This window comes from Ochotona curzoniae, unplaced genomic scaffold (genome assembly GCF_017591425.1).
Source record: "Ochotona curzoniae isolate NIBS_2020 unplaced genomic scaffold, NIBS_Ocur_1.0 contig_1, whole genome shotgun sequence".
In the NCBI taxonomy this organism is placed as follows: Eukaryota; Metazoa; Chordata; class Mammalia; order Lagomorpha; family Ochotonidae; genus Ochotona; species Ochotona curzoniae.
The window spans coordinates 13,253,582-13,277,340 of record NW_024464918.1 but is presented as its reverse complement, the minus strand read 5'-3'; positions in this window follow the sequence as shown (position 1 = coordinate 13,277,340).

Genomic DNA, 23,759 nt, shown 5'->3' with positions numbered 1-23,759 from the left:
TGGGAATATTATCAGCAATCACTTTATAAGTCATTGGGGAGCAGTGCCTGGAAAGATCCTAGGGAGGGTATGATGATTGATCTCAGGTGTCACTTTGACCAAGCCGTAGTCTAGATGTTGCTATGAAGATATTTTGTAGATTGATTCACAGTACGAACCATTGGACTATAAGTAAAGCAGGTTACTCTCTATCATATGTTGGGGCCTCATCAAGTAAGAATTCTGCCCTGAGACTGGAACACAGCAACTCCCCCACCTCATGCTCTGCCTTCTACTCTCTTCTGAATTTCCTGTCTGCTGGCTTGTCCTACCACTTTTGAATGTGTAGATTTTGGATGAATGCTACTTAAAATGATGAGAGCCAATGCCTTTATGTATGCATGGATGTATCTATCTATCTGGTCCTATTGCTTTTGTTTCTTGGGAGACCCCTACTGATACAGAGGGAAAAATTCCATGTTTAAGGGGAGGGGAAGGAGTATGTTTAAACAAACCTGGATGTCAGTTCTGGCTCATCCATGGACTACCTGAACAGCCCCAGATAGCACTTTAGATACTGCTGAGCTTCTAGTTTTTCCAGCTACCTGTTTCCCAAGGCTGCTGAGAAGAAACATACTGAAAATGATGTCACACGCTATCTATATATCTACAATGCAGGTTACTATTATTTAGGTTTAGCTTTCTTTGAAGTACACATGGCTTTAAAATCACCACCACCACCATCCCCTGCCCCTCCAAAGCACCACCAGACCTCCCTAGAGCTCACCCCTCCCTAGGCATTTACTGACTCTTGGCTGCATCTATGTTAAGCTCACAGCCTAGGGATTAGATCTAATCCTTCAACAGGTCAGGGGGATAGAAGGGTGCCTCCCTGGGCCTTAATAGACTCTGCATCCACGGAAAAGAGGAGCTGGAGGGAGGTGGGTGGGAGAAAGAAGGAGGAACTTGTAGAGGGGAGGAGGTGAGTGGAGAGGGTAAGAGGAAGAGACCTAGCGCTGGGACTGGTCCCCAGGGGTCCAGAGCTAATTTGCCCAGGCAGTTGGTTGCCTCTGCAGATTGCAGGCTGATTGCAGCAGATTAGCTGGGATCTGAAAGGGGCCTCATCAGAGCACATGAATCCAGCACTGAGTGTTTTGCTATTTCTCTCATCCAAAGGACAGAGCCAGTCAAAGAGGCAGGGACCAGAGAGAGACATTTTGAGCAGCCTGCCTCCTCTGCCATCCAAGGCATCAAAACACAGTCCCATTTCCACTTGTTGTTTTCCTCTACCAGGGAATCAAGGGCCAGCACTTGAGAGGGATGAAGCTTCCTGTAATGGCTGAGATGTCCTTGTGTTGCCACCCACCCCACCCATGTTATTTATTTCATCACCAGAGCCTGTTTGCCTCCTTCACACCACTTATCCCAAGCTGAAATCATTTGATATAATTATTTGCCAGGACTGGCATCTTTCCAGTAGGATGAGCCATGAGATCTGGAAGTTTAGCTTACTTGCTTCTCCTGTTATCCCAGCACCCTGCAGAGCAGCACATGGTAAGGCCTAGAAAATACTCACAAAGGAATGAGGGGAGTGAGTCCCACTGATTGAGGACCCTCTTGTGTCAGGTGAAAGTCCAGGACTGCAGGAATTTTTCACTTTTTTTTTTTAAGTTACTTCTATTGGAAAGGCAGATTTACAGAAAGAAAGAGACACAAAGAGAAAAAAGATATTCCATCTGCTGTTTCACTCCCCAAAAGGCCACAATGGCCAAAGCTGAGCTGATCTGAAGCCAAGAGCCAGGAGCTTCTGCTAGATCTCCCACATGGGTGCAGGACCATCGTCTATTGCTTCCCCTAGCCATAGGCAGGGAGCTGGAATGGAATTCCTTTAAGGTGGCCAATATTGCTACTCTGTTTTTTCAGATCATGAGGTTGTAGCCCAGGATATAAACCAGTGCACATATGGGATTGTGGTGCTTGCAGGCAGAGGATTAGCCAGTCAAGCCATAGTGCTGGTCCCTTTTTCATATACTTGTAATGATAGCTCTGTGAAGGCACTATCTTCATCTTTACTTTTCTAATAAGTAAACTAAAGCTCAGAGAGGTGAGTAACCACAATCTTGGCCACACAATCAAAGCTGGGCAGGAATTCTATTTAAAAAATTTTTTTTTGCTTGCTTGCTTGCTTTCATTTTACTTGAAAGGGAAAGAAAGTAAAAGTATATTCTATTCTCTGGTTTGCTGTCCAAATGCCCACAGTAGCCAGGGCTGAGACAGGCTGAAGCCAGGAGATAGGATCTTCATTTGAGTATTCCATGCGAGTGTCAGAGACCCAAGCATTTCAGCCCTAATCTGTGCCTCCGAGAGTGCGTTAGCAGTAATCTGGATTGGAAGCAGAGGTGACAGTCAATCCTAGATTGTCACATTTGGGATGTGAACATTGCAAGCAAAAACTTAAAAAAACTGGGATCCTAATTTAGCTTTGAGTGACTCCAAAGTTTTTGGTCTTCATCATTATACCAAATATAAAATATGCTTTATTTGCAGTGCCAGCATCAATTGATTGTCAGTAACTGCCACAGGCTCTTAGTTGAAGAGAGTACTGTGGCAGTATCTTAAGAGTGACGACATCAATTTTTAATGCCTGCAAGGGGCGAAGCTGTATGCCTGGCAGCACATATGCCATTGAGTTTCCATTGGTTGCCTGTGTCATATTGCCTCCCTAAGGTTGTGAAATGGAGGCAAGGAACAGTAAAGGAGGGAACAGTAGGGAGATTGAAACATTTGACTTCTTTTCCTAGTCTAGTTTTCATTCCCTCTTGCTGTATTTGTCTTATGTTTACAGTAGGAACACATCTACTTACCTGCTTGTGTGGAGGGCAAAATGCACACAAAAGAACTGGCTTTAGGAAGTCTCAGAAGCATTGGTTGAGATCTTACTTCTTAAGTCGACTTCACTGAGCTTGAGAGACTTCAGGTCACTTAATCCGTCTGTTGGATTCCAACATTGCTGTGCATAGGTACAACTGCCATTCCCCAGGGGTGTTCAATGAAAGCAGGGACAGAAAGCAGGGGGAAGATGACAAATCACTGATCTGTATTTTGGAAATTGGAACCTGATTGCAGATAAGCCTTTGCAATCCATTGGTCAGGGATAATCACCATATATTAATACTGTCTAGCTGAAATCTGGGAGATGACAGGATGTATTGGTTAACAGTGGGGCTTTGTAGACTTTATGCCCCAACATTGTCAATCATTGTATCATGTGAGATAAGTTATTGAATACCTTTGAGCCTTATTAGTTGATTACTTAAACATCAATATTAGGAATCTGGTCTGAAACTTACAAAGAGTTTGTAGAAGAACCAATTGGGCTTTGGCATGCAGTGTAACTTAGGATATGGAAACTGGAAAATCAGAGCAGTGGTCTGAATCTGTCTCCTCACACCAGATTATTGGTGGGTTTTTGTTTTCCAAGTTTGAATCTGAAGGTTTTGAATGCTCAGCCTCTACATTTTCAGAAAAGGCATGTGCAGAGTGGTTCAGAGTTTTGCCACTTCTGGAAATACAGTTGAGAGGCCATATGACTGCCATTAAATTTCTGTCCAATCAAGGGGAAAGTAAAGGGAAATGAAAAAAACTCAGCCCTCAGGGTGTGTTGAAGGCTGGGTTTTGAGTTTGTCAGGTTGGTCACTGCCCCATCTGCCTACAATGGGATAGCAGGACAATACCTTCTCATCTTCTGTATGAAACAGTTCAAATCATGGCTACCCACAGTGATTGTTACTGTTTTTTGGGCATCAAGTTTGTGGGCCAAGAATTTGATGCTCTTGGCAGTCCTCTAAAGTGGCCAATATTGCTACTCTGTTTTTTGAGATGATGAGGTTGTAGCCCAGTATGTGTAAGTCATTTTTCCAAATCACACAGCTAGGAGCAGTACTGGGATTCAAACCCATGAAAGTCAGGGTTCAGCATTTCATGGGAACCACTTAGTCAAGAGATCTAATGGAAACTGGCTGAAAGTTACATGGGTGAGATTCTAGACTTACAGATATAAGGGGCTATGAGAGGCTGTGGAGGACTCAGAGCTGTGGTTCTCATGCCTAGCTGTCTACTTAATGAATGTGAGAGATACTGCTCCTCACTCCGAAAGAGTTGATACACTTGATCTATGGTGGAGTTGGAGCTTTCTGGGTGATGCTGATGGGGTTTTGAGAATGAGAATTCCTGGATGTTAAAAAGAAGTATGTGTTGGAAGTTTAGCCAACTACTGGTGTTCAGGAACATCTCTGTTCACTCCTCAGCAGTGGCTGATTCACATTCCAGGTGGTACACTTTTATCTCAGTATCCCCACTCGCAGCATTGTGGGCAATGGAGCCTGACAACATTGCAGAGTGTGGATGGATAAACAGCTTGAAGTGTGCCATTTAAATGGGAAGCACCAGGATGAAGTGTTCCTGGGGCTTGACGTGACCTCGTTCCAGTTTCAGAGTATGTTGGGGGCTGCTCTGTATCACATCGGGCTTGAATCATCAGGGAGCTCTGGGCAGAGAGGGGTTAGTTGTAGGAGGCCAGGGTTTGAGTTATCTGTTCACACAGCTTGGGATTGCTGGGGGAGCTCTGATTGCCCCTCGCTTGGTTGAGAAACTGTGTGAACCAGTGCATAATTAGAACCATTAACGGGCTCTCAATATGGAGAACAGGATTTGTGGCTCCCACTCATGAAGGAAATATGAAACAGTAAACAGTTCCTGTTATGGATGGGACTAAACACGCCGTTAAACTGAATGCTAACGGCTGCCTCCTGCTCCCTTTGAACACTTCACCGTGGCAACCAGCCGCTGCCCTTTTCTTGTCTTCCCTTTCATCGTCCTATAATTCTCTTCTGCCATGGCTTTTCTGGGGGATGATAATGGGCACATGCTTGAAATAGTAGTTATAAAAGAGAATTAGAATTGTTCCAAAAGCCAATTAGACTGGGGTAGAGTTCCAATTCCTCACATTATTTGCTTGTGGGTTATAGCAATCCCAGGTGTTGAGAAAAGGCTGAAGCAAGAGTGAGGTGAACATCTTTAATGGATGTATCTTTGACACATTGCACTGTCAAAGCCTCTAGCTTGGCTTCTCAATCAGGAAGCTGTGGAAGTAACACGATTTGGGGCTTAAGACAAGGAACCTGGGGAATGGGGCCCATGTGGATGTCTTTTCCCGTAGGCTGAAAGCTGTGTGACTTTTGGCAAGTTATTGTCCCGCACTCTGACTGAAATTTCCTTATCTGTAAATCAGGGTTGATAGTAACTACTGCTCCTCAGAACTACTGTGGGAGGGGGATGGAATGTGGGGATAGTGCTCTTAGTACAGTGCCTGGCACAGCACAGGCGGGAATGAAGCAGGAGCCATTCTGGTGATGAAGGTGATGATTAGTAATCTACTGAGTGGCTTTAGCCTAGTATCTCCCCGGAACTTCAAATCCTTTATTCATAGAAAGCAAGCTGACGATGGTACCAGAATCATTTGTTTAAGGCGTTAGATAAGAAATAAATGATGAAATGTACTTGGCACTGGGCTTGGCACCTATTAAGAGCTCAATCAGAACTTACTGAGTGAATAAGGAAAAAAAATGATAAATGCTTTGCCGGCTGGAGGGGCTCCATCATCAGACCCCAAGTGTTTATTGCTAAACATGGAGGAAGAAAAATGCAAACAGCCCTTGGTTCTTCTGTCAGTTACATTTTTTTTTCCCCCAGCCAAAGGCTTTCCACTGCTTCCTTGCTTCTTTAGTTGCATGTGCTTCTCCTAGCCCTTATCAGGCCTGTGTGTTGGCAAAGAGAAAATACAATGCTGACATATGTAAACGAAATCCCAGTATTACAACAGGCCCTGAACAAGGCCCCAGACAGCAGGGGCCGTAAATAACAGAATTGCCTGTGTGTGATTGCTCAACTGATCAAGACTGTCTGTGGGTGGATCTGGGCAGTCCCTGCCTGGCCCCTCCAGCTCCTCACCTTAAGTCCCAAACACCAGCTTTCCTCTCTGGCTGCCCCCTCCCAGGTCTGCTCTCCAGGGCAGTGACTCATCCTCTCAAATTGCCTCTCTCTGTGCCAGACTGTGGCTTGCCTCACTTCCCTGTCCAAATCTCCCTGGGAGAAAATGAGCTGGTAAACCAGTCACTGATACAACTGCTTAGTCAGCCTCTCTCATGGGGGTAATTGAAATGTCTTTTAAATGGCATTTATGGTTTTAATTTCTAATTATAAATGTAATACATGTTTATTTTAGAACACTTGGGGGAAAAGTCTGAGGAAAATAAGCCAACATGCAGAAGCAAATTAAAGTCCTGAGACCCAGGCCGCAATTCAGGACAATCAAATTAGATGTCTGGGGGTGGGAACCTACAACAGGATTGTGGTTTTTAAGTTCCTAAGGTGAATCCAGTGTGCAAGCAATGGCAAGCCATCACCTACTTGCACAAAATACCTTAAAGTATTTACTTTTTATTTTGATGTTTGGATTATACTGTACATGTTATTTGAAACTTAGCTTTACATTTACTGACTACATTATGAACTTTTTTTTATCATTAAGTAGTCTGAGAAAGCACAGTTTTTAAAAATGGTTATGACATTTTCTATCATGGATGTACATTAATATTTCTAGGCAACAGATAAAAAGTATTTCTCTGAAATTTTGCGAATTACAGTAATACGGAGATGTCTTTCTACTTCTTTCTCTGATTGCTTAGTTAATGCTTACACAACATTGTATGATGGATGCTATTTTTAGGCATGTTACACATTTTGTTTAATCCTCACCTCAGTTTTAGAAGTAGGTACTATTGTCTTATCATCTCCATTTTAGAGATGAGGCCATTGAGGTTCAGAAATGCTGAATCACCTGATGGTTAGTGGAGCCAGTCGATGCTCTTGAATTAAAATTGCTGTGTTGAGAGCAGACATTGGCACAATGGTTAGACTATCACAGAGGATGCCAGCATTTCTTGTTATAGTACCTGGGTTCAAGTCCAAGGCTGTAGTGGGTTCTGTGAGGTAGAACGTGATGGCTCAAATGCTTGGGCCCCTGCCACCTGTATGGGAAACTTGGATTGAATCTGGACACCTCGCTTTAACCTGACCCCAAGCCAGCCATTGTGGGCATTTGGGGAATGAACTGGCAGGTAGAGGATGTCTGTGTTCTTTTCACATAAAATGAATGCTTCTTAAAAATTTAGAAAAATTGCTGGGTAGGAAGAGTTAGAATATTTTTAAGGGTTTAAAAACATATTTCCAAATGATCTACCAGGAAGGGTCTAATAGTCTGCCTCTTCAACATGAGTGGAGATGAAGTGCCAGGGTCAGTTCTGTAATCCATCAGCATCACCAATTTGAAAACTCTCCTTCAGAGTTAGGTTTCAAAACATTGACCACCCCACCCCCCCCCCCCGGTTTTGGGGTGTCTTATTGCATCTCATACTTATCTGGGTTATTAATATTTCTCTCTTGGAAGTGGATGAAAGCTGCCCAAGTCTTGTTTCCATCTCCCACCGCACATGCACTGATAGTGATGATGTTTCTAAGGATTTATTAGCTACATCAAGAAAGGAGAGGGATTTCTCACATCTGTGTACTCCCAGGGGACAGGAGTCCATGTTGTCTTTTTCTCTATTCTTTATAAAGTATTCATTTCCAGTGTCTGTGGCAGGTCACAATTTCCATTTCTACTTGCAGGGTGCTCCAGCCTATTAACTGTAGCCTTTGTGGGAACTGTGTTTGGCAGCTCTGTATTGGTTGCCAGTTCCAGCATCCAGCTCAAACTGTCTTCAGTCAGAAAAATGGAGAACAGTTCCAGCTGGATTCAGAGTTTATGGCATGTTGTGTCTCTCCAGTTCTCCTTGTTTGGACTGGTCTCATTCTCTCATACTTTTTAATAGGGGGTTCCCTCCTCCTTGCCTGGTAGACCTTCAAAGCCTCCACTTCTACACTAGTTCCTTGTTGTACATACCTTTTGATTATTGGATCAGACACACTAACTCAATAAAGCAGTCCTGGGTAGGCACAAATGACCCTCTGGGCTGTAGAATCCATTGTCCTTTCTCAGCTGACTTCTCTCAGACACTGTAGCATGCCCTCATGTGCAGTCTGACTTTCCAGCACCGTCTCCATTTTGGAAGCATAGACTATTCCATGAAGGACCAGAGAAAACTGTCTCCCTTCTTGGCACTCTGTCCTTTTGGGCTGTCTGCCTTTGTTCTCTGTGTATAGAGGAGGGACTCATTGTTCACCCTCCTCCCCATTTCAGTTGGGCTACAGTTTGCCTTTGGCAGGCAGAGAAGATTTTTTGGAAGGAGCACAGCTTGGGAATCAGGCAAACTTTTATGCTCACTAACCAGCAATTCTCCTCCCTCCCTGAAACGTATTTATCCTCTGTGTCACCATAGATGTTACTTCCACACTGATTTGCTACATCCATGTATCCTATTAGCATTGTCAGCTTGCTACATAGTTTTTAGAATATTCATGCTTTTTGTAGTCAAAAGAGTTCACCATCAGTAACAATCCTAAAGATAACCACTGTTTGGTAGATGCCCATCCTATGCCCATCCTACCCTTCCTTTTGTATGGTCCTCACTTTTCCTTCTGCTCTTTTTGGTATAGCATACATATTTCCTGCCTCCTCCTCCTTTCCAGCTTGTTCAGCATACACTCCATTTCCCATGGAAAGAGGGTCGTCCCTGCTCAGGGAGCTATTTTTTTCCTCCCATGTCATATGGTCCCACTGGGCTGAGCATCATTTTGCTTAACGTGGTTGATTCAGGGTTCTCCAATTCAGGAAATAATTCAGGGAAGAGATACAGGTAAGGTACAATGAAAGAGTAGCACTTTATTTGCAAAATGAAAAGAACCACTCAAGAGGGAGTTTGGGGAGTGGGTAATCTTGGATGTGTTATGGCATGTGTTATCTTTTTGGAATAGAGACTTGTTTAGATCAACTGGTTTGCCATTGTTTGGTACAGTAGAGTCTGATTGGTTGGACTATACAGGCTTGTAGCCTATCTGTCTGTAAGTTAGGCACCTCTCCTAAGGCCTGGCCAGCTGTGAATAGGGAGCTCTGGTGCAAAAAGTAATCCTACTTGCCTAAGGGAGTCTTGGTTTGACTGTGGGGTTTGCAGGCACTGAGTCTCACGGAGAGGACAGAAGAGCACTGGGCGTGGCTGATGCAAACCATCTGAGTTTTGTCATTAGAGCCTATGAGGATTTGGGAAGTGATTGGGAGAGCTCCAGAAAAAGCAGAGCTGCTGCTGTCCTGCTGAGTATCCTCTCCCCTCCTCCGCCACCACTAGTTTCTATTCCAGAGGAGAGCTGTGACCTTGCACTGGGGAATTCTAGGAAACTGTGGGAGCCTAGAGCCACTGCCAGAGAGGAAGCTGACCTTACAGCAACGGGTAGAGCCTGCTGGTGAGAAATGTTCCCCCTGCCAGAGTAAGGCACGTTAACTCTGCTGGGGATGAGAGCCTGGGGGAGCAGTAACATTCCAGTGTCAGACTGACTCTGTCCCCAGCGTTTCCTACTGTCAGCTGACACAGACTGGGAGGTGCTTTAGTTTCCTCTGGTCAAAGAGGCGACAGGGCAACATCTGTGCTCAGAGGTGACCAGCTGTCCAGGATTTGGAGAGCGAATGTTAAATTGAGGACAGGAGGCTAAGCCCCTTGGACCTGTTTAGGTAGGGCAGGGCCCAGCCAGGAGGTCCTCCAGGGCCTTCGCTTTGGGAAGGTGGCATTTAAGGTTGATTTTGTTTTGATTTGATCTACATAGCAACTGAGTTATATGGGAGGCAATATGAGGTGACTAGAGGAGCACTGGAAAGAGGTGTGGCAGATTAGATTTAGCGCCAGTGCCTTCTCTAAGCTGATGTGTGGCTAGGGATAAGCCTTTACTCTCTGGGCCTTGATTTCCTCAATGGTAAGTTGAGGAGAGTTCTTGGAGTATCTTTTCAACTCACATCCCATTAAATGATTAATCTAAATTCACTCTCTATTGAAATAATCACCAAGGAATGCGTAGGCTGCAGTTTCTTTCTAAGCAGTGGAGAATGGATGAGAAGCAGTGTCATCCCAAATAGAATGAGAGTAGTAACCACTGTTATAATCATGACATTAACAAGAAAACCTCTTTAAAATATTCTCTTTGAGCCAGATACTCTATTAAGGATTGTACGTGAGTCATTTCATTTAGTCCTTGCAGTACTCCTCTGGGGTGGATATTATGATTACAGTTGCAAAGAGGAAGCTGATGAGGTTTAGGGAGGTTCAGTTACTTTTCCAATATGTTACTATCAAAGGTGGCAAACATGGGGTCTGAACCCAGGGTGTGCTTGATCCAAAAGTCTGTATGCCACCTCCTTTGTTTTCAAGGGGGCGACGGTGGACGACTAAACACTTTGAGGCAGCAGGTTTTCATTAACACAGCCACCTAGGAGACAGATTGTTTCCCAAGTGCTGGCACATTGTAACATCTCCCTGCATTGGCAAAGGCAGCCCACCCAGGATGGTGAGACCATTTATAAACCAAAATAATTCTTTGCATGTAAGTGCTTAAGATCAGAGGTAACAGGATTCTCCAAAAGGGTGGATGGGAATGAGAATTATCCATCATATATACTTTAAGTTTCAAGTCACCAACCTTTTTTTTTTTTTGTCTAACCCTCAAAGAACAGGGGCATTCATTCAGATTCTTTGGTTGAAATAGAAATCAACTCTGGCTACAATTCCAATAAGGTAGGCCAGCTGGCAAAGTTGCCAACTACAACACCAGCATTCCATATGGGCACCAGTTTGACTCCCAGCTGCTGCACTTGCAATCCAGCTCCCTACTAATGTACCTGGAAAATCAGTGGGAGATGTGGTTGGACCTCTGCACCCCTGTGGGAGACCCAGAAGAGACTCTGGGTTCCTGTCTTTGCACTGGCCCAGCTCTGGCCATTGTAGGCATTTGAGACCCTATCAGGATTTTGAGTGGCTCAGAGACCTGAAGTGAAAGTTGAACATCTAGTTCCAGTGAACAGCATTTAGAAGACCCCAGGCTAAGGTGATCACTGGGGTGTAATCAGCTCACCTGTTGGCCTGAATTTGAGTTTCATTCTTACCCTCCTTGCCTAGGGTAGCACGGAGTAAAGGTGTCACAACTGATCAACTCTCAGGACTACATGAGACTATGAGGAGACTTGACAAAGGAAAAAGGATTTAATTTTTGATAAAACAGAGGACAGGCTGCCAGGCAAAGAGAAGCAGAGAATGTTCATGCTTGTGGGACACGACAACTGTGCAACACTGTTGGCTGCCTGCACAAAAGGGTAGAGTAGTTGAGATGACTCCCATTTTGAAATTAACTTCCTGGTAGTTCCATCCTGAGAACTGAGTAATGCTGCATTGGGTGACAAGCAAGTGGAGGGAGAAGGAGTGAGATAGAATCCACTCTCTTGTCTTCCAGCACCAGCTGTTTCCATTACACCAAGCTATTTCCCTGGCACCCTCATTCTTCCACTGCTGTGTTTGAGCTCTGTTCCCAACCTGGAATTCTTTCCACTTTATTCCTCTCCAATTAATACATTTCTGCTCTGTAGGACTCAGCTTAAGGACATCACTTGAAAGAAATATTTTGTTAGAGCTGGTGCTGTGGTGAAGAGGGTTAAGTCACCACCTGTAGTGCTGGTATCCCATATGGGCACTGATTCAAGTTCTGACTGCTGCTTTACTCATGTAGCTTCTTGCAAATGGTGTGTAAAAAGCAGCATCAGATAGGCTAAGTGTTTGTGTCCCTGCCACCTAGGTGGGAGACCTGGATGAAGCTCAACCCTGATGCCACAATGGCCACCTGAGAAATGAACTAGCAGGTGGAATCTCTCTCTTACCGTCTCCATGTAATTCTGACTTTTAGATAAATAAATACATCTTTTAAAAAGGAAGGAATGTTTTCTAACTCCCCTCTCTGGGTTAGATGATTGTCTTCTCTGTGAACCCTTATTTTATTTTGTCTGTAAAATATTTATTATTTGGGGCAGTGTTATGGTGCAGTGTGTTAAGCCTCTGTTTGCAACATGAACATTCCATATGAGCACCAGTGAGACCTGGCTGCTCTGCTTCTGTTCCAGCTCCCCATTAAGGCACTTTCCTTGTGGCCATTGGTAGTATGAACCAGTGGATGGAAAATCTCTTTCTCTCTCTCTCCTCCTCTCTATATAACTTTGCCTTGCAAATAAACAAATAAATATTTTACAAATAGAATTTGTATTACTTGCAAAAATAAATAACAGGATAAATAAAAAGCTCAGGATAAAAATTCTGACATGCAGAATGGTGGAAAGAGAAAAGCTGAGTTTCCCATTGCCTCTGATCCTGATTTGCCTTTCAGAAGTTATCATTATTTCCCATGTTTCCTTCCACACATGCATGCACATGTATACACTCACATGCATGCACTTATATATGCACACGCACAATTCCACCTTTGTTATATATAGTGCTGCCTGCTCAGACTCCAAGTCCTCTGAGGTTAGGGACTCCTTGCTTGACTAGGGCAGCCCAGGAGCTCCCTGCACCAGCTCAGTAACCCACTGCTAAAAGCCATGTTCTTGCACAATGAGAAGTGGCAGGAACACGGGGTATAGATGCTGTCTGAGATCACTTAATACCATGCTCTGTGATCTACGAGTTGCTTTTAATTTCCTGTGCTCAGCTACTAGCAGCCTGATGAAATGAAGCAGATAGCAGCGCTTCACATCTAGCCCTGCCACTGTTGTCTGTTCACTATAGGGTCATGATTCCTGGATTCTAGAGTAGCTGAGTGTACCGCACCCCTTCCTGCTGGGTCAAGGAGGAAGCAGGTGCCTGATGTGGTACTGAGCTTGCTGCTTGGGCTCTGGGGTCAGACATGATTTGAGTCATGGCTTTGTGGTATTATTGCCATGTGATTTTAGGGCATATAGCCTTAGTTCTCGGAGCCTCAGTTTCTTCATTGGTCAAGGCCAGAAGGCTATTTAGGCAGACCCACTTAACTGACAGCTTAGGAGGATTCAAAAAGGATGACTTCAAAGGATAAGCTAAGTCACACTAGGTTCATTCTATTTGCCATATGATCACTAGGAACAGTTTTTTAATAAGATAGCCCAGATGGTGAATTAAGTCTTCTTTCCTGTAAGCACTCCTTTCCCCTTCCAGGAGCTGAGTGGTCCTTTTTCTCTCATTTTTTTCTGACTTGGTCAGTAATAACTCCTTCTAGGGCAGGTGTTGTGGTTCGGCAGATTAAGTTGCTAGTAAGAGTCTAGGCTACTCTGCTTCTAATCCAGCTTCCTGTTACTATACATAGAAAGTAGCAGATGATGGTTTAAATACTTGGGCTTCTGACACTGATGTGGGAGACCAAGATACAATTCTTGGCTCTTGGATTCAGTCTGTACTAGCCTTGGCCATTGAAGCCATTAACGAAGTAAACCAGCTGCTGGAGGTATGTGTGCTGTTTCTCCCATTCAAATAAAAACAAAACAGAAATCTTAAAAAGAACACATCTCCTTCCATTCTTTGCTGCCTCTTTGAGTCTCACTGTATCACCCATCTTCCAGTGAGTCACAGTGGACTTTGTGCCAGGTGTGCCCTAAATGTGACTGCAATGGTCAATCTTTCTTCCACCATCAGCTGAAGAGACACAGGCATAAGGAGGCAAGGTGTTTTTTCTCAGATTACAGAGTGGATAATTAAAGCCAACAGTGTGCTGGTCACTGACATTACAGCCAAGAGACTTAATGGATTATCTCCCCCACTAGGTTTGCATCTTCAAAGTCAGCTTCAAAAAGGGGTCAGACTGGATATGAACTGTACTACTGCAACAATGTGGAGGAATCCAACATGGGGAGGAGCCTATGAAACTGTGTCATAAAAAGAAATGAAAAAAAAAAGGGTGTGTGTGTGTGTGTCAGAGTCCAGTCCTAAGGAATTATTTTTTTAAGATTTATTTATTTTTATTACAAAGTCAGATATACAGAGGCGGAGAGATAGAGAGGAAGATCTTCCGTCCAATAATTCATTCCCCAAGTGAGCGCAACAGCCGGTGCTGTGCCGATCCAAAGCCAGGAGCCAGGTACCTCCTCCAAGTCTCCCACGCGGGTGCAGGATCCAAAGCTTTGGGCCGTTCTCGACTGCTTTCCCAGGCCACAAGCAGGGAGCTTGATGGGAAGTGGAGCAGCTGGGATTAGAACTGGCACCTATATGGGATCCTGGTATGTTCAAGGCGAGGACTTTAGTTGCTAGGCCATGCCACTGGACCCAGTCCAAAGGAATTAACCACTTGGGGGAGCAAGTTAAGCTTTGTTCACAAAAGTTGCAGAAGAGTGAGAATTATGGAGGAGGGCACAAGGAATGTCTTCCTACTGCTCTTAAAGAAATAAAACAATGGTCACCTTCTCCATCTGAATTTAAGACTGGCCGTGTCTGAAGAGAGCAGTGCAGGACTGCTTGCTGGGTTTCACAACGCTGGTAACCTGTGGACGTTTTCTCTGAGAGGAATTCCACTTCTTGTTGCACAACACAAAATCTACCCAAACTTAAGTTTTAAAGGATACCAAAGACTTCAGTTTTGTAACTCACTGTGTGTAGGGCTGTGATCCTGAGCCACCACAGGGTCAAATAGGATTTGCAGGTAGCTTCCAGCTCTCCAGGTCCTGGGCAGGTGATACAGATAGGTGAAGGGGTGAATTAAACTGGGACTTCACATTGTCCCCAAATGAATACATCTTTTAGCTCTGTGTTGTTTTTTTTTTTTTTAAAGATTTATTTTTATTATTATTTTTTTCATTGGAAAGGCGGATATACAGAGAGGAGAGACAGAGAGGAAGATCTTCTGTCCGATGATTCATTCCCCAAGTGAGCGCAACGGGCAGATACTATGCCGATCTGAAGCCAGGAGCCTCTTCCGGGTCTCCCACGCGGGTGCAGGGTCCCAAAGCTTTGGGCTGTCCTCTGCTGCTTTCCCAGGCCACAGGCAGGGAGCTGGAAGGGAAGCGGGGCTGCCGGGATTAGAACTGGCGCCCATATGGGATCCCGGGCGTGCGAGGCGAGGACCTTTAACCACTTGCGCCACCGTGCTGGGCCCTCTGTGTTGTTTTTATAGAAACACTGACCAGAAATGGAAAGTGACCAGGTTAGGTTCTATAGCTTTAATCAGTGGATTTTCCCAGAATGCAGTAATTCTAAAGATGTATGTTTGGTAGGAATAATCAGGATGCCAGATAGTTGTATAGCTCATGTCACTGTTAACCTAAAGTCTTTCTTCTGCCTTCCTCTTCTTCCCTCTCATCTCTTTCTCTCATTTCCTTGACTTTCACCCTTTATTCTTCTCTCTTTCTCTTTCCATTTGGCCTTCGCAGCAACCAGGCTTGTTTCTAACTTCTTAAAGATGAGTAACTCATGCCTTACACCATTGCCAAGGTGAATTACAGATGGAAGCCTGGGATGCTACCAAATGGGTCCTGTTGATGCTCTGCCATTGTAACAGTGGCACAGTCCTTGCTATTCCTGATGAGCCACAAGTCCTGGGATATGCTATTTTCTCTCTATGCTCCTCTATAAATCAGGCAGTGACAGTAGCTGCTTCACTGGAAGGTACTTAAAGCACAGAAAATAGTAATCAGCCTGTCTGGTACTTAGTACTTCATAGAACACCTCTGTGCTCTACTTCCTGACCGTCCTAAACACTGTCACCATATAGAACACTCTAACTGATGTTATACATTGAATTTGAGCTTATTATGTTTTGCAATGCAAAATAACTCTTTTGAAATGCAAATTAAAAAGCAATCTGTTTTTCACTTGGCAAGAATGTCAGTATTCACTGCTGTGTGTGGTGGTGAGAGGGGAGATGAGGCCTCTACATTTGGACAGTGCCAGCAGGGGCGCTATTGCACCCTCTGAGAGTCACACTAAGAGGTGGGCCATTGAGGCTCTCCATTTTGGAAAGGCCAGCTTCCAGTGCCCTAGAATGCTCAACTTGAGGCACACCAGAATAAGCTAAATCCCAGTGTCTAGGGATAATAAGAAATGGCTGGAAGAGTTTGGACAGAGTAGCAGTAAGCATTTTTCGGGGAGTGATATTAAAAGGCAAAGAAAAAAAATCCTGGAAAGCCTGATTATCTGTTAAGTGGAGAGGAGAGTTTTAGACTATTGTTCATTTGAGTTTTAAATAAAAAAAAAAATAGACCCCTGGAGACTGGAGACCACAGGAAACGTCTGACATGCACCATCCAATTTACCTGTCCATGGCAGTGCTCTTACTCCATCTCTCTCTGTTAAGCTTGCTGCTCCCACTTGCTGCTTCCTGCCCGCTCATTGAACCATTTCCATTGGCTCCATGACGATGACCAGGGAACCTTCTCTGTGGAACTGTCGTGTAAAAGATGAGAGAGACCCTCCTAAAGAGTTAGTGCCTGAGATGTGCTCAAGAGGGTATCTCTTCTTGATGGGGAAAGGAAGGGATGATTTGGATAAATTCTTAATTGCCCCTATGATGCTGATGTGGGCATAACAAAGACCCATTCTCATTTGCTCAGAAGTCGTTTGTCTTTATCTGCTTTTTAGTCCAGGACAAACCACTTAGAGTGCTCTGAGCCTCAGCTTCTCTGTCTCTGAAATAGGAACACCAACAGAACTAACCTTGCAGGGTTGTTCTGAGTATTAATTGAGATTATACATAACACACTTGATAATGCCTGCCACACAGTGAGTGCTCAAAAGCTGGAAGCCGTGAGTTCCTGCTTTTAATAGTTAATGTTGCTGCCTCTTTGGACCCGAATGATTTTCACCAACACCATCTCTAGGGCTACCAACTGGCTTAATTGCTCCACTTTGTCTACTTCTGGGATAAAGACTAGTCTCCAGTATTTTCTATCCAGAGAGAAAATAATGATGTATTTTGGGATCATTTCCTCTTGTCCTAGCCCTGGCTGGCTCATTGCTATCTGCAAGCGGTGTGCTTGCATCTTCTGCAGATGAAGCCATTGCCACTGTGAGATTGGGACACCATGTGCAGGGTGACCAACTTCAGTTTCTCCACCCCGTTGTTGACTTTGGCACTGGAGCAATTAGAGGAAAACTGCTATGGTTACACTCTTCAGAGCAGCAAAGAGAAGTGAAAACACGGTAATGCCTGCCAATTTCCTTGAGCTCCAAGGGAAAGAAACAGAAACAAGTAACAATACAAAAATGAGATTGGAAGTGTGTTGGAACAAGCTGAAGGCCTTCGGGGCATGCCACAAGCACAATACTGTTTGCCTGCCTGGGGTTTTATATTAGGCTGAGTATAGTCTGTTGGCTGAAGGCAGATAAACTTTAACCACTGGAGCAGGAGAGATGAAAGTCCTGGTGACAGTGCACCTGCAGAAGGGAAGGGATTGTGGGAAGACCAGAAAGACCAAGTGGTGATGGTTATGGTAGACTCTTGACATTTCTTCTGTTGTGGGTGATTTAATCCTTTCTTCACCTACCCAATTCAATGTCAAATCAGTGTTTGATGAATTGAATTTGAAGAATTGTGGAAGAGATCTCAGCACCAACTCAAGGTTGGCATTAGAATGAGTCGAGGTGGCCAGAGGAGATTCTGCATAAATTAACCACCACTGTAAGAATGTAAGAACCTGCTCACTTACAGGGCCTTGCCTTCTACCCAAGTTAAAAACATGACATATGGGGAGCACTCAGATTACTGCATTAATTTAATGAGAAAAATGAGTTGATAGAATCCTCTCGTCCTCCCACCTTTACCCTGTGAAAAGAGAAATAAACATGGTATAACTAGAAGCTGGGTAATCCTCCTGCAGGTCTCTCCTTCTGTGGCATTAACATCCCATGTGGGCACTGGTTCTAGTTCCAGCTGTTTCACTTCTAAGTCCACTTTCTGCTACTGGCCTAGGAAAACAGAGGAGTATGGACCAAGTCCTTGGGTCCCTGCACCCACGTGGGAGATCATGAGGGAGCTTCTGAGTTGTAGCTTCAGACCAGCTGTTGACAGAGTGAGCCTTTGGATGGAAAATCTCTGTCTTTCTACTCTTTGCTTCTCTCTTTCTCTCTGTAACTCTGACTTTCAATTATACTGAATAAATCTTTAAAAGGCAAACATTACATAACTAAAGTCTAACTGAGGGGGAGATTATAGGAACTCTTTCCAAATAGACATGAAAAGAAAGGAAATATTCCTTAAGGTTAGACAGGCTGAAGAAGATGCTGATACCTCAAGATGGGCATTCCTTTTATCTCTTGTTGCTTAAAATACCTCCCAGGCTTGGCTGATTAAAGCAATAACTGCTCAAAAAAGGCTATGGATTTCAGCAATGAGGCTACTCACAAAGGCCTTCTTCTATTACCTGTCCTCCCAATAAGACCCAGAATCTGGGTCTGAATGTAGAATGTAAAAAGGCTCTAAAAATTACAACTAAGATTGTTGAATCTTCTACTAACCTGGTGAGGGGGGCCTTAAGAGTTAAATTTCACCTAATTTGCTATAGCCTGTTGTCCCTTTCCGTTGATCTGGGAATTCCTATCTTTTTCTCGGGGGGGGGGGGGCGAGGATCAGACTATGGATTACAGTAGGTTATGAATTAAGCTTGCTTTTCACTTTAGATAGCTCTTTGGAATATCTCCCCAATAATCCCATAAACCCAAAATTAGTATGGAAGAGAGAGAGCCCAGTTCCCAAACTGCATTCTAGTCAACCAGCTATGATTCCAAACAGTTGCGGCACCTGGTGTATGCCCCCTGAGAGTCACTCCTTAGGTATATATGTGTATGTGCTAATCTATTGCTTGCTGTAATAAAACACCTGAGATTGAGAATAAAGTGAAGAGGAGAGGTTGCTTTAATTTGAAACTCTGGAGATGCAGCACATGGTTCCAGCATCTTCTGGAATCCTGTGAAAGCCCTCCGGCTGCATCAGAACATGGCAGATGACATCATGGTGGGAATATATTCAAGGGGAAGAGATGGTGAGAGAGGAAGCCAGAGCAAGTCAGGCTCAGTCATAACTCATCTTTGAATTAAAATAACCGAGGTCCCAGAGAGGCTACATTCATCCCTTCTGAGGTCACCCTCACAACATAATTGCCTCTGTTTAGGCCCTACTTTTTGGGGACTTGTGACCTCTCAACACCACCATTGGGGGCCAAGCTTCCAGAACATGAGTTTTTGGGGGACTCATTCAAATCATATCCAAAACGTAGCGTAATGACTTAAAAAAAAATCTGTGTTGAGATGAATTGAGAAATTTAGGACACTGAGAGGTGGACCCTTTCTCAGGCTAGATGTGCCCAAGTATTGTTCACCTCCTACAAACCTGCCCACAAGTGTCTTTTCTCACTGAACTAAGTGTTTGTCATTTCTCCTTTTATGCTTCTTGAAACATAGCCAAAAGGAGATCCAGTGAAGTTGATACATTCCTGTGGGATGTTAAAGGGGATGATCAGCTGTTTCATTAGATTTCTACCAGGACCTTGTGGTTGAATCAGGGACTCATTATGTATTCCTCCCTTAGAGGGGACCTTGGCTTCTGCTTTGGAGAGATGGATGGGCTCTTCACACCTTTATTTTTAGGAGAGCAGTGATTCCCTGGGAGGAATGAGGAAAAAATTCCAACTTAAACTCCTGTAGGTTGAGTTATAAAGCTTATGGTTTCCTGAAGGTCACACCTGCAGAAAGTGATGAGGCCCCAGAAAGCAGTGAGGACAAGGAAGGCTAGGACAAAGAGCTGGCTTTTGCAGGTGAAAAGCAAAAGGGGAGGTACTTTTGAACCTGGGAAATCAGACCCTGCCCTAAACCCAGCACTTAAGCAGGTAGAAAAACACACCTTCCCCAACTCTTGCTTTAGCCGTTGCTTACCTCATGTCTCTTGCATTGGATATGTCAAAAGGACAGCAAGATATCCTTCAAAGTAGTCAGCTTTGTTACCTACTATTCTCGCATCACATCTGTAAAGCAGAAGTAGGATTAAAAGCAGTTGTATTAAAATGTCTTTATGAGGCCTGGTGGCATGACCTAGCGGCTACAGTCCTTGCCTTGAATGCGCTGGGTTCCCATATGGGAGCCAGTTCTAATCCCGGCAGCTCCACTTCCCATCCAGCTCCTTGCTTGTGGCCTGGGAAAGCAGTTGAGGATGGCCCAAAAGCTTTGAGACACTGCACCCATGTGGGATACATGGAAGAAGTTCCTGGCTCCTGGCTTCGGATCGGCATAGCATCAACTGTTGTGCTCACATGGGGAGCGAATCATTGGACAAAGTATCTTCCTCTCTGTCTCTCCTCCTCTCTGTGTAACTGACTTTCCAATAAATAAATAAAAATCTTTAAAATAAAAAAATGTCTTTATGGAAGTAAATTCCACATGTTTCAGATACAAATTATGAAATGCTATATGAGATTCACATCACAAGAAAGAAAGAGCTAATTTTCTTATTTTACAAAGAATTTATCAAGTAAATAAGAGAAAATATGAACAGACTAGCCAAAAGTGAACAAGGGGGATGAAAGACAGGTTTTAGAAAGACAAATGCAAGTATCCAATAAATGTATGAAAAGGTGTTCTACTTTCTTCAACTTAAAGACATGCAAAACCAAAACAACAAAGCTCTTTCCCACTTATCAGACTGGCAAAAACTGAGAAAGCTTATTATACTCAGTGAGAAATGAGTGAATGAGGAAAGAGGTATGCAGGTAATTGTATGATGGTTTAACTGGGCATTTTGGCGATGCAGGTTGAGTATTCGTTATTAAAAATACTTGGGGTTAAGAGTATTTCAGACTTCAATCTGTTTTGAATTTCAGGATTTATTTGTACAGATTTTACCAATTGAGCATCCCTACTATGAAAATCTGAAATTCCTGCCCCCAAATCTGAAACTATTTGGGTATCACATTTACCCACAAAGCATCACATTTGCCCACAGAGCCTTTAGATTTTCAGGTTAGGATGCCCAACCTATGCCAGTTCTAATTATGAATGTGTACTACATGTTCCAATTCACATAGTACATTTGAATTACACCCTTGGAGACTATGGACAAAAGTTTAATCCCAAGGGACAATCACAGAGGTAGAACAGATTCTAGAAACAAGAATGTTCATTGTAGCCTTGTTTGTGAAAGGGAAACATGGGAAAAGGATCATAATTAGGAGTTGATTATTTGCAACAATGATACCTCCTTGTAATGGAATATTGTGCAATCATAATAACAATGTGCGAAATGATTTCCAAGCTACCAAAGGACAAAAGGAAAAGATAAAAAAGTATGCATTAAATTGTTTTATTTGCATGAAGAAACTAACACATGCTAATGTATGCATAAAATATTTCTGTAAAGATTCTCAGAAACTGGGAATGGGATTTTAAAAGTGGCAGATGATATTATTTTGGGGGTACCTTTCTGCTATATTCAGGCTTTTAACTATGTGTAGATATTGATCTTGCTTCTTTATTTTTTTTTGAAAAACTGTCTTGAGAGCCTATTTACTTGCCTGCATTCCAGGTGAATCTAAAGTTACTAGTGTTCAGCAAAAGGCATCTATAGATGGGAAAGGTAATATGTGCTGTTTTCCAGTCCAATTTATGAGCACTATTTCAAATGACAGAGCAAGACTTGGAAAGTTGTGATCATGTTTGAAAAGATGAAACAAAAACAGTGAAGAGCTACTGTATTTGCTGATATCTAGAAAAACTTGGATTATAAGAATATTATTTCGCTCCTCCCAATTCTGAATGAAGGGTTGCAGTCTGGAGAAGTTAAGCATACCATGCCTTATTGAATCAAAATAGGACTTCAAAAGTATCAGCTCTTTTAGATTTATTTATTGTTTAAAGATTTATTTATTTTGGGCCCAGCGTGGCCTAGTGGCTAAAGTCCTCACATTGAATGTGCTGGGATCCCACATGGGTGCCGCTTCTAATTCCAACGACCCTGGTTCTCATCCAGCTCCCTGTTTGTGGCCTGGGAAAGCAGTCGAGGATGGCCCAAAGCCTTGGGACCCTGCACCCATGTGGGAGACCTGGAAGAGCTCCTGGCTTCAGATCGGCGCAGTACCGGTCATTGCAGCCACTTGGGGAGTGAATCATTGGATGGAAGATCTTTCTCTCTGTCTCTCCTCCTCTTTGTATATCTGACTTTGCCTTTCTTAGTTTGAAAGGCAGACTCACAGGGAGAAGGGAGGAGATAGGTCTTTCATCCATTGGTTCCCTCCTCAAATGGCCACAGTAGCCAGAACTGAGCAAATCTAAAGTCAGGAACCAAGAGCCTCTATCAGGTCTACTACGTGGATGCAGGGTCCCAAGGACTTGGACCATCCTTCACTGCTTTCCCAGGCCATAAGCAGTGAACTTGATTGGAAGTAGAACAACTGGGACACAAACCAGGGCCCGTATGGATGCTGGTGCCAAAGGGTGGAAGATTAGTCTGATAAGCATGGCATCAGTCCAAAAGATTTAGTTTTTAGGCAGAGTCTAAAGGATAAAAGATGGGTTTATGGACTTTACATGCACAGTATGATTTGTTTTCTAAATAGCAGTGCTGACCTTGGCGGGGACAGGATACCTGAGTTGTGTAGTGTGAGTCTACAAATAAACAAAACAACAACTCAGCAAGAAAATATTTTATGTTAGCTCATTCTTCCACATAAAAATAACAGTAAGAAAGGCATAGTGATTAGAATGCTGCTTGAGTCACCAGCTTCCCACATCCTAGATTTGTATCCCAACTCAGTTACTCATTCCATCTTCCTGCTAGTATGTACACTGGGAAGTAGCTGGTGATGGCACGAGTAGTTGGAATCCTGTCTCCCACATGGGGGATGTAGATTCTGGCTCCTGGCTTTAGCCTGGGTGAGCCCTAGATGTTGTGGGCATTTTGGGAATGAACCAACAAATAGGGTTTCTCTTGCTCTCTCTTTCTCTGTACTGCTCCTCAAACAAACTTAAAAAAAAAAAAAACTGAAAGAATAACATAACCTTACCACAAGGTTATGATTTATATACCAATCTTAAACAAACTATGTGATCACAGTAAAGGTCTAATAATGTCAAATTGAAGATCTCCACTTCCATTTCTCAGTCAGTGTGAAAATAATAGTTCGTAACAGTAGCTCTTGCATTTCAAACATGTCAGAGTCACTTGCTAAAAATATTTCTGGTCTCCTTTCCTTGGTGTGTGATTCGATCTGAGGTGCTGGTGATATTGCTCCTGGAGCTGCAACTGGGAAAGAGACATTTGTTCATTTTTCTTTTCTTTGTTTTTTGTTTGCTTCAATGCTAGCACTTCCATCTTTAACTTTTTAAAATGCATTTACTTATTTTTATTGGGAAAGCAATCTACAGAGAGAAGGGAAGCCAGAGAGAAAGATGTTCCTTTGCTGGTTCACTCCCCAAATGGCTGCAATGGCTGGAGCTGAGTCGATCCAAAGCCAGAAGCCAGCAGCTTCCTTTGGGTTTCTCACGTGAGTGCAGGGGCCCAAGGCTTTGGGCCATCCTCGCTGCTTTCTCAGGCCACAAGCACGGAACTGGATGGGAAGTGGAGCAGCCAGGACACAAACAGGCACTCCTATGGGATCCTGGCACTTGGAAGGTGAGGATTAGCCAGTTGAGCCATCTCAGCAGGCCCACTTGTATCCTTTATTATATTCTTCTTAAAAATTCACCTTAAACAATCTCTCTTTTTAATCTCTATTTTAATGTCTTGAGGCATTCCAGTTTCAACGAGCCTCATCC